Here is a 10864-nt window from a genome sequence, read left to right on the forward strand (position 1 = left end):
CATTGAGATTTTAAAGATAGTCTCATGTGGCCACACTCAGTATTTTAAATTATTTTTCTTGCAACTAACAATATTGGTATATGGGGGGTAGGGGTGGGGAGGGGCTGGAAAGATAGCAGTGTGCATCTTTTTATACATACATGTATATAAATACACATTGAAAAACAAATTGGACCTTGGAAGACTTAGCCAGTAACTCTGAACTTATTTCTTACAGGTTGAACCCCTTTCTGCAATACCTAGGCTGGGCGTCTTTTGCTATTTCTAAGCTTTCCAGATCAGATTCCTTATCTTTATTCTTAGGTACACTGGTGCAAGTCGAGATTGCCTCCAGTACACTTTATTCCTTATTTACAATTGTGGAAAGAAGAGTGCAATTTTCTTTAAATTAAATTTTTCAGTTCTGATTTTGCTTCTTATCGCAATGAAAACATAACAGTTGTAGTCACAGACTTTTAAACATAGTCTTCTAATGTATTATTAAAAACCGATGGTAAAATGCTGACATTAACAAGGGATGTATTAACAGGTGAGGTTATGCTCACATACAGCCTACAAAAACAATGTTCAGAATTCATCCCTCTGTGGATTTACATTATCAAATCATTTGGCTTGTAATTTTATCTGTTATTTAGTAGAAAATGGGATCATATAAAAATGAAGAGCCATGAGGTAAGTATTTATACTGTAGCCATGACACATTAAACACATGTCTGGAGTAAAAGGTGAATGACATAAACAGGAATTTGTGGTAGACCTCCACTGAAGTCAATGGAGTGACGGCAGGGTTGAAATAAGTTTAGAATATTTGAAGTGCTTCTTGGGGTCATAAAACTAGAATGAAGTTATCAGTCTCCCTGTCCATAAGCCAAACAGTTTGCTTTCTCATTTTTAAGTTAGCTTATGGGAAAGATTTTTGTATATAGAGGCAAGCAAAGTGAAATTCTTCTGTCCTCGTGATTTAGTTGCAACTAGAAAACATTATTCTTTTATATGTATGCGGCCTGGAATTATGTATCAAAGTGTCTGACAAGCTTGAATTGTTAGGATGGCAATTGCCTGGGAGGCAGAAGGATATTTTAAGTGTCGGTTGGTAGTTATTTGCACTGCACTTTGTAATTTTCCTTCGTTTTAACCACACACTTATTCCAGCTCTGCAAATGACATCTCGGGGATGCTGTGTCCCTCAGACCTTAATCATACATGCACGCTGCTCTCATCCATGCAAAGTATTACTGGTTCCCTCCCACCTGGCTTATGTCTTCCTCCAAGGCCAACCCCCACACCACCCCTTGAGATGACCTCTTACTACTTAAAAAAATTGTGGTTTGCTTGGACAGGGAGAACTCTGTCCTTGGTACTAGTATTTTAAATTTGTGGGAATGTGCATATTTTTCAAACTCATGAGACCGCAGAAAGAATTCCTAGAAATCGCTTTATATTCCTCAGGCTAGACAACGGCCTGGCCTAGTTCTGTCAGATATTATGAAATCAAGAGCTTGCATCTGTGGAAACCCAGGGTGGAATCCTACATCCTTCCTTAGGTGTTTTATGTGAGGAACAGAAAATATCATTGAGAATTAGAAGATGGGCTAAATCAACCCTGGGGGAGCTGGGAGGCAGGATTTCTTTTTTCCAGAAGGAGAACCAGATTATATATATTTTGGGCCACGTACTTGTATATTAAAAACATGGAGTGGAGTGGATGCAGGCACTTGAGCACAAGAGGAGAGGATGAACTTCCTTAAATAGCCCAGGCTGAGATGTACCTCTGTGCTTTGTTGTAAAGCCTGAGTTTTTAGTTTGTGATGCAATGGGAATTTTAAACATATACATGACTCTGGGCAAGTATTTGTTTGGGATAGTGGTTACACTCCGACAGAAGCCTCCACCTGGCTTGTCATGACAACAAATCATGGTTCTTCTGAGCCCCTGGGAGACTTGAGGTTCCTCCACCCAGAACACTCTGATCCCCTCTCTAGTATCCCAGCTTGGGATCTGTCTGCTCAGGAACCATAGCTGACTGCAACCTGAGCTTTGGAATCTGAAAATTTAAGTTTTCTGCTAGTTTTCCAATGAGGTCAGTGCATCTATGTCAATAGAGAATTTGGCCTACATTCTCTAAGCTCATCAGACTTTCTGGGGGAAAGCTGTCCTGTTGAATCACATGCAGAAGTGAAGTTGATTTCTAACACTGTAGTGGATGAAACATAGGTATGTGTAACAAGGAACCCTAACCCTGTTACTAAGAGGTAGGGTGACCCCACCAAGTCTGGAACCTTCCTGTCACAGGCCTGCCTGCACGAGCAGCTCTTGATGCAGTTATGGGACGGAGTATTCCCTGGTAGGGATTCAATGACGTTTACCCGGGCGGCTTGCATTTTTTGTTATAAACAAGGGGCTTTTGTGTTTGTGTTTGCTTTTTACTGGAGGTTTGGGTGAGGCTATCAGGGGTTGGAGGAGGCCTCATAGGGGACCTGCAGCAGCATGGGAACCTCAGCCTCAGACAGAGGGGGCAGTGAGAAGTCCCAGAGAGAGGGGGCAGTGAGCGCCAGTGAAGGTGTAGTGCCAGACAGGGTTGCAGAGAGCCCGAGTGCCAGGAAGGTGCAGAGCAAGACAGAGCAAGATAGGGCTGTGGAAAGCCCAGGGAGGACAAGGTGAGGGCCAGATTACAACAAGGCCCAGATCAAAACATGTCAGTATCATCTGCGAGGCTTGGGCTGCAGTGTAGGGGAGGAAAAGGAGCCACAGATAGTGCCCCCCTAGTAGCGGGGAAGAAAATGGTCAGCCTACATCAATTAATCAATTAAGATCAAGGCATGGCAGGCAAGTTGGCCCATAACAGGAGGGCAGGGTCACCGATAGAAGGACTCCAGAAGAGGCACTCCTGTCACAGTATGATATCTTCAATGCATAGAAAATATGCAAGAGGTGCAGATGCCACTAACTTAGGCCCAGGCTGTAAGCCTCTTATATAAACTATTGAATCATTACTTACCTGACTAGTAGCTTTAGAGTGATACATGTTAGTAACTTCTCACGAAATAATTAATTTATATAGGTTTATAGACCACTGTGAATAAGGAGTTAATAAGCTGATTCCTAGGGATCAAAACCAAAACAGAACAAACATTTGCATATTAATAAACTGACTTTTCCAACATGACCATGGCAGTTCCATCTCAAAGGCAAATAGTAGCAAGGAAAATAAACACGATAGTGAAATAATCTAAAAAAAAAAAATATCCCAAATATACATCAGGCTGAAAATGACCAAAAAAGTGTAAATCCATGCCTGTCAATAACCATTTTGGAATATCACATTCTCTTTGGATCTTCCATAAATTCTATCAGGGACATGCAACTGACCTGTTAACCTACAGAGCATATGATCCAACCCTTTAGTTAACACTTGGCAATCGGAAATGATAAACACTTTGGCTTGGAGATGATATATCCTCGTATAAACACTCATCTGGCTGTCATTCTGGAAAAAGTTGATGCAAAACTTATTAAGAGAAAGCTCAGCATAGGAAACACCACAGTCTTCCTGGAAATGCTGTACTGTGCCAAGATTCTGCAGCAATAAGAAGGACACCGTTGCTTTTACTGATTCTGCATCCTGTTATTTGAATTGAAGCTGATACCACACAGCTTCCATTTACTGCATAAGTCAATCATGAATTACTATAATGAAAACAACCAAGGAGAGAAATAGAGGCCATGAGTAAAAAAAACTGACTTGCATGAGGCTCATTAACAGGAAGGGATAGCTACCTACTGAAGGCCATATCTTTTTCTCTTTTGGCCTTGCAGTCTCTCCTCAACGAAGGAAGATTTTAGAAAGGCTCAGTGGCCTCAAGTGGGGCCAGATTCCTCAGGAGTAAGCTTTGTGATTGCAGGCGGGCATGCTGGATTCTGAACATTTTCTGAAACCTGGAAAAGTAGATACTAAGCATTTTGGGAAATCTGATACCCGTTATCTTTTCTGAGCACACTGGACTTGGGTTTTAAAATCTGCACCTGAGGGTTTGATTTAATTCACTGTCCTCACATTTATTACAATGGATTGATTATGCTGTAGTTCCTTTCACTGTGCCCAGAAGGATTCTCCATACATTTCTTACATAACGTTGTATACAGGACCATGGAAATTAATTAGAAGCCAGATTCAGTCTGAACTGTAAGCTCCTCACCAAATCTAAAGACCCTAGGTTGAAAATCAAAGCTGCAAGATTTCATCTCACACTTGGTTCCTTGCACAGTTAATACTGCCTCCTGTATTCCAGTCTTTATGGCAACCCTCAAAACCATTTGGCAAACCTACCCACTAGATGCTGCTTTTAGGTCCACTGCAAATGAGAAACTGGATTGCTTTCCTCGAAAGCGATCTTTTCTTCTATTGCCTGCCAAGATTGGCACTGTAAGGATTTTGATAATAGTTACTTGGTGCAAGGATGAAGGAAGCCATGCCAAAAGCCTGACTGCTGGCTACACCGAAGCCCCTACACAAAGTTCTAGCAGACAAAGGTGCCTTAAAGTCAGCCTGAATTACATTTACATCCACCATTAAGCTACATTACAGTGTCAGACAGATGTGAAGGGACATAAATGTAAGCATATGCCTATGCATACGCAAACTCTAACAGATCTCCAAATAGACTATGGGCATGTGCCTGAGCTCTTTGCTGAATCAGGGCCACTGCTGCTGCAACTGTCAAAGGGACATAAAGGCTCCCATACACGTGCAGGGAGCCTGGTCCGACATGCTGGAAATCCAGCACGTTGCAGTAGACTTGAGTAATCAAGTCTGCTGGAGAGCGGACATTGAGGCACTCCAGCAGACTCTAGCATCACATGTATTAGCATCCCCATGCTGAAAAATGACGAGCTTTAGTTCAAAGCTCCCTGCCACCATTGTTTCAGTGCAGGGATGCTGATACATGTGACGATCAGGCACTTTTAATTAGCACAGCTCACTAATTAAATCGCCTCCCCCTCCAGGCATCCCAGAGCACATGTAAAAATGCCCTAAGTGACCTAGGCAAAGCAATCAGTCTCCTGTTAACTTTTCATATTGATGCCAGCTTCATTTCTGCATTTGGGAGGGAAGAAACAAGTCGTTATAACAGACCTTTGTCCTTCCTACAATTTGACTATGTTTAAAAAAAAAATAATTCTATTCCCTTGCCATGCTCTTTTTAGACAGCTACTAAAAAGAATATGCTTTTTAATCATGAAACAATATCATTTTTGTGGGAGGTTTGGAAAAAACATCTATATGAATTGAAGAAAGCTTCCTTTCTGCTCCTAGTGCAGTTCTGGTTACAAGGAAAGAGCTTTCTGTGTGAGTAATCTTTCTAAGTAGGAAGCAGAACTCCCTTATTGCTAAGGAAGAATGGACCTCCAGTAGGCTAATATGTGATGGATGACTGAATGCAAACTTGGCAAGGTTACTCACCATTTCCCAAAGAATACAAAATGCTACAGGCTAGTCACACACAGGGATTCTCTGGTTCGAAGTTCTTAAGGCTTGGCAACATCCAAGATTAGTTAATTGAAACTACAGTGGCAACATAATTAAGGATGTGAATTTGGGGAAATTTCTAATGTCTGTGTCAACTCAGGATGCATTTGTCCTTTGAGTTCAACTTATAAGTGAGCCAAAGATATGTATGTATATGGGACAGCATTCCCATTGGCTCTGGAGACCAAAGAGAAGACCTTACCTTTTAAAGGTAAGTTCATGGGACATATTCTCAGCTGGTGTAAAATCAGTTTAGATCCTTCAGTGTCATTGGCGCTATATTCATTTAGACTAATTAAGGACATGGCCCAGGGTTTCTTTGTGTATTAAGTGCAGGATTTTCTATGTGTAATTCACACAGAGAGAGAAAGAGAGGGAGAGAGAGAGGAAACCCAATAAAGGATCATTTTAATCGGATGTAGTTGTAATGAAATATAAACAACCCAAATTACACATATATTGTAATAGCTTTTCTCCCACTGGCTAGTGCTAGAAAAAAAAAACAAAGGTAAAGCCAGTTTTTTTTTCCTGCTTGGTATAATGATCCTTATAAAGTGCTTTCTTTATGCATCTAAACACATCCTGCTAGACTGACAGACACCCCTTGTCAGACAGGCTCTGTACCCCCAGCTTCATCACTCTGTGCAGCTTAGTTACATCACACTTTGGAGCATTTCATTTTCATTTGGAAGAATGCCCAGTTTTTAACTTTTCCCACATGTGGAAGGCATTTAACTTCAGCTCGGATTGGATGGAAGGGGGAACGCACGAGTGGACAGTAAGTACTCTAAACCAGGGAAGTTTAATTTGAATAAACCCCAGAGCTCAGGGGAAGCTGAGAGACCTCAGCGCTGTATCCAAGAATTGCTCTTTTTGCTTCTTTCCGGTACTTTTCTTCCTCAAAGAACTGACCTCTTTCACTTTCTTTTCTTTTCATCACACAAAGAACTTTTAAAACTATCAGTAATAACAGTTCTTCTGTCTTGTCTGCTCAGACTGTAGGCGATTTGGGGCAGAAGCTTCCTCTTTCTGTGTATTTACAGCTTCTAACCCAGCGAGACTCTGCAGCTGTGTAACAGTAGTTACAACAGTAATGTCTAGAAGAGTCTGACCCATAGTTTACTTAAACCAAAGGGAGTTGACGTTGATAGGTTTGGATCAGACCTTTTTCAATTCTTTTCATCCATAGAGCCGAAAAGATTTTTTTCATGAAATGAAGCCTCGTACAACTTAAGTTTTTGCTTTTTCACTCCTGCTGCGAGGTGTTTTAGTATTTTTGTATTTATTTAGTATTTTAAAACAATTTCTTTTCCAAATCCAGGACAAAAGTTAACTGGTCCTAGCATTATTTATACTTTCCGGTTGCATTTGCAATAACATTTATGACTGAAATGTCATAGCAGAGTGGCTGATAAAATCCTTTTATTATGGCTACCATCTTCCTTAATTTCTTACTGTAGTTATAACATGCTTATTCTGATAACATTTTATCCACTACCTTTAAAACTGCAAAAATAGATATCAATATTTAACAATATTTTAAGGATTATACAATGTATAAACTATTATTTTATGGCAGTTACCAATTCTTAAGATACGACTGCCAAAAAGCATACCAGTGTAAGCAGAGGAAGAAAGCAAGATGATAAATCACAACATAATTTTATAGTCTAATATCTCACCATCTGCCAGACATCAAAACAAATGCTTTTTACTGTTGGAAAACTGAGATTTTTAACTTTCCAGTGCCATGAATCATGCTTTTCAAGGTCTGAAGGTTTATAAGATACTGGAACTTAAAACTGTCATTGGTCCTTTGGCTTAGCAATTCCTTGATGGCATCGTTCCAGTGCTGAATAGATCAAGTCCTAGACTTCAGACCAGAGTACTTTTCAACCTCTCTAAGTCTCTCATGTTTAACTGTGTGCTGAGTGTTTAAGATAGATAAAAGTGTCTTGCAGGTAACTAGCCAGAGCCCACACAATTCATTTTCACTTCTTTCCAAGTTAAAATTTGAATCCAGATCCCACTTTACAATCAGCTTAATTTTACTAGGATGATTCACAGTCAATGGAGAACATGTATTTATGCCAAATGGTTGCTATTCACATAGTCACATGTACTAGATTACTAATAATTAGCATTTATAGAATGCCTTTTCCTTCATGGCTCTCAAGGCACTATATGAACCTATGTAAGCATTCTTACATGTGCCTTGCGCAGCCTCAAAAGAAATAGCAAATATTTGTAATAGGTTACCATTATTTCAAAGGATAATACTTCCTAAGGGCATGAAGCCACTCAGCTTTTGATGCCCAAGCCCAGCTATATTTCCATCTCATCTTCATACCTCTGTTTGCTTGATTCATCCATCCCATCTTACAGATTCTTTTACCCAATGCAGGCTTGTGTATCCACAAGGGGAAGAATATCTTTAAATCAAGACCGTTTTGTTAAAGTAAGTTAGAACATCTGCATATGTGACAAGGATCTCAGCTTATTCTAGGCATTTTATAAAAGGCAGGGTTAGGAAGAATAAGCCACTATTGTCTGAATTTCAAACACCTTTGGCAATTCCATTCTGGTAACACAATAGTTTCGCTTAATTTCATTCTGGGAGGAGAGTGCGGGAGGGATGCAGGCATGAACTGCTCAGATCCACATGTGGAGTTTGAAAAATAGATTTTCCTGTTAAAATTGCCCACTTCAGCTGATGGAATTAACTTTGGGAACTGCAGGTCAGATATTATGGGGCATACATCATTGCTTGCTCAATGGAATTGTGGAATCTGTTATGGGCTCCCTTTATTTGGGCTATTACTGCAGGAATACGATCATGCCTCTGCTAAAAGACACCAGCTTTGCTGTCAGACAAGCTGCAGTGCTGCAATGTGCAGGCCACATGCTTTCCAGTGGATCACATGGTTCTCCCACTGTGTGGAAGGCACTGATAAAGTAACTTTGTAGCTGTAGGATTAGGGACTAGAACTTGAAAAGCATCTTCTCTGGGATGAAAAGAGAAACTAATGAAGAGAAAATCTGGCAAATGAATAGTAATTTGCTGCAGATAATAAATGGTAATGGGACCATGACAGTGGGAGCCACAAAGGGGTTCTTTCTACCTCCCCCCTTCTCATCCTGCTCTTTTTACAGATGCTAATCCCCATACTCATTTCAGATTCAAGCTCATTTCTGAGCTGAAAGTGAAAAAGTAGACTAGCAGGAGACTTTCCATGATTTCCCTGGTAACTGCCCAATACCTCCAGAATTTCCTCCTAGTGAGGTTGGAGTGAATCATGTTTTTGACTGTGTGAGATGATTGAATGAAAAATCTGACTTAACGTGTGCTTTTCTTTTCACACTTATGAGCAACAACAAAGGGAGAGATTTTATATTTCATATCCAGGGTTTTCTCCTTAGGTATCCCATTATAGAAGCCTCTATAATCATGAAAGCACCTTAAAATATGCCCCACTTACAGGCTGTTCCACTGGTATGAGTGCAAAGCACTCTAAGGCAAAATCAGGCACCTGGACATGAAGCAGGGCACATTTTATAAATAACTACACACGTTAACTTGACTAGTCAGCAGTTTTTTCTCTACGCTACTTTATTCAAGCCTATGAAGGGGAAGTTTGTAAAATTAATACCCACTATTTAATGGGAAATTTGTTAAATGAACTGAATAAGCAAGTACAACAAAGTTTCTGCCGTATGCATTGTTACTGTCCAGTTTGTTGGCTGTTGTTCCAGCTTTTACATAAAGGGGAAAGTGTGTAGAGAATACATTTATTGTGCTTCTGGATTATATATGTCTTCTGTTGTACAATGGGATTATGTCATGGTTTTCCACTTATACTACAAGCAGTAGGAACGTAACATTTTACCTGGCCAGCGCAATGCAGATTTTGACCTATTTTAAAATATCTGCCAAGAAACAGTGCTTCCTAGTAGCCAGATAAAAAGTTCTCAAGCACACCAGAAAAACTGCAAAAAAAAATGTAACTGCATAGAGTTTGGAAGTAGGTAGAACTCAGCTCTTAAAGCCAAATCTTTCAACCATCTCTCAACCAGCTGCACTAATTGAAGCCAAGATCCTGGCTACTAAGTACAGTAGAACTGCTGAAGAGGCAGTTGTGCTGAAGACTGTAATGCAGCACAAGGAACTAATGAGCATAAGAAAGATTGTATAGTACAAAGACTTTAGTATGTGAAGTGGTTCATTATGGCCACCAAAGATTTCAACCCCCTGCCTTCAAAATGCCCATGTAGCTAGCAGTAAGATAACAGTTGAGCCCCCCTTTGTCTATGATACTTCACCACAGACCTGGATGCTACCTTTTACTCAGAGTGGGGGGGAAAGGTGATAAAAACTTTAAAGCAAACAAGCACACAGCTGGGGAATTAAAAATAGAAAACATCCAACTCTTTTCAACTTATACAAGTGTGTAGTGGTGGAAGTTATTTGCAGGTCCAAAACTTACAAGTGGAGTAGATCTGAAAGGGGGGTTATGGGGAGCTACTCCTGGAATTACTGGATTGGCCAAGTACATCCCAGGAATTCACCTTCAGTCTGAAATTCATTTTCTATCCCCACTGTCATTTCTTTTTTAACCACAGATCTAGCATTGAACATTCCAACTTTAATTCATTGGTTCATTCATTTGCTCAAACCAATGCCAATGAGAAACTTATCTGAGTGTATCTGACATCAGAAAATAAACTATGTACATGCGCACCCCATAAAAGAAAAACATTCCCAGATGAGATGCCTGGCAGATCAGAATGAATAAAGCACTGCCTGTAAAGTTCACAAGAGACATCTATTATTGCAAGATAAAAAAAAATAAGCTCTGGATTTTTTTAAATTCAGCAATCAATGAGAAAGACTTACTTTATAAGCCCTGATATGGATTAGATCCCACTGTGAACAGCTTCCATGAAATAAATATGATGTAAAAGTCACCTTCCAGCTTTCCACTTTGTTGCTGTCCTGTCAAAACTCAGAAAAGTTGTCTCGTCTTACTGTGTATGTGTGTGTGTGTGTGTGTGTGTGTGTGTGTCTGAAAGAGAGAGAGATGTTTGACAGTAAGGCAAATTGTGGTTAGAGCAGCCAGCTTCTGCTGGGTTTATATAGCTGAGCGAGAAATCCTGATCCCTGCTCATTCCACTGTAATGGGATGCCTGAAGGCAAGCTTTCCACTTTTTTTTTTTTTTTCAGTTGGCGAATTAAAGGAACAGCCTCCCTCTGGAGCCTGGGTTAGCTTGTGAAAGACAAATGCGCGCACTGGTGTGCACACACACATGCATATGCATGGTGACAGACGCAAAAAGGTA

General features: G+C 40.2%; 1 protein-coding gene across 7 annotated transcripts in view; it reads right to left on the reverse strand.

Moving 5' to 3' along the window:
• TNC (tenascin C) overlaps nt 1-10650 on the reverse strand; it is a 106485-nt gene extending 95835 nt beyond the window's left edge. For 3 of the 7 annotated variants that reach the window (XM_019510505.1, XM_019510504.1, XM_019510511.1), the window contains exon 1: nt 10422-10650. The gene's annotated coding sequence lies outside the window, so the exon portion shown is untranslated. The remainder of the gene's footprint in view (nt 1-10421) is intronic. The other 4 variants (XM_019510507.1, XM_019510506.1, XM_019510508.1 and 1 more) reach the window with 3 other exon arrangements.
• Nucleotides 10651-10864: the final 214 nt, after the last annotated feature.

The sequence above is a fragment of the Gavialis gangeticus genome, unplaced genomic scaffold (genome assembly GCF_001723915.1).
Source record: "Gavialis gangeticus isolate Ggan-Ray unplaced genomic scaffold, GavGan_comp1, whole genome shotgun sequence".
Lineage (NCBI taxonomy): Eukaryota > Metazoa > Chordata > Crocodylia > Gavialidae > Gavialis > Gavialis gangeticus.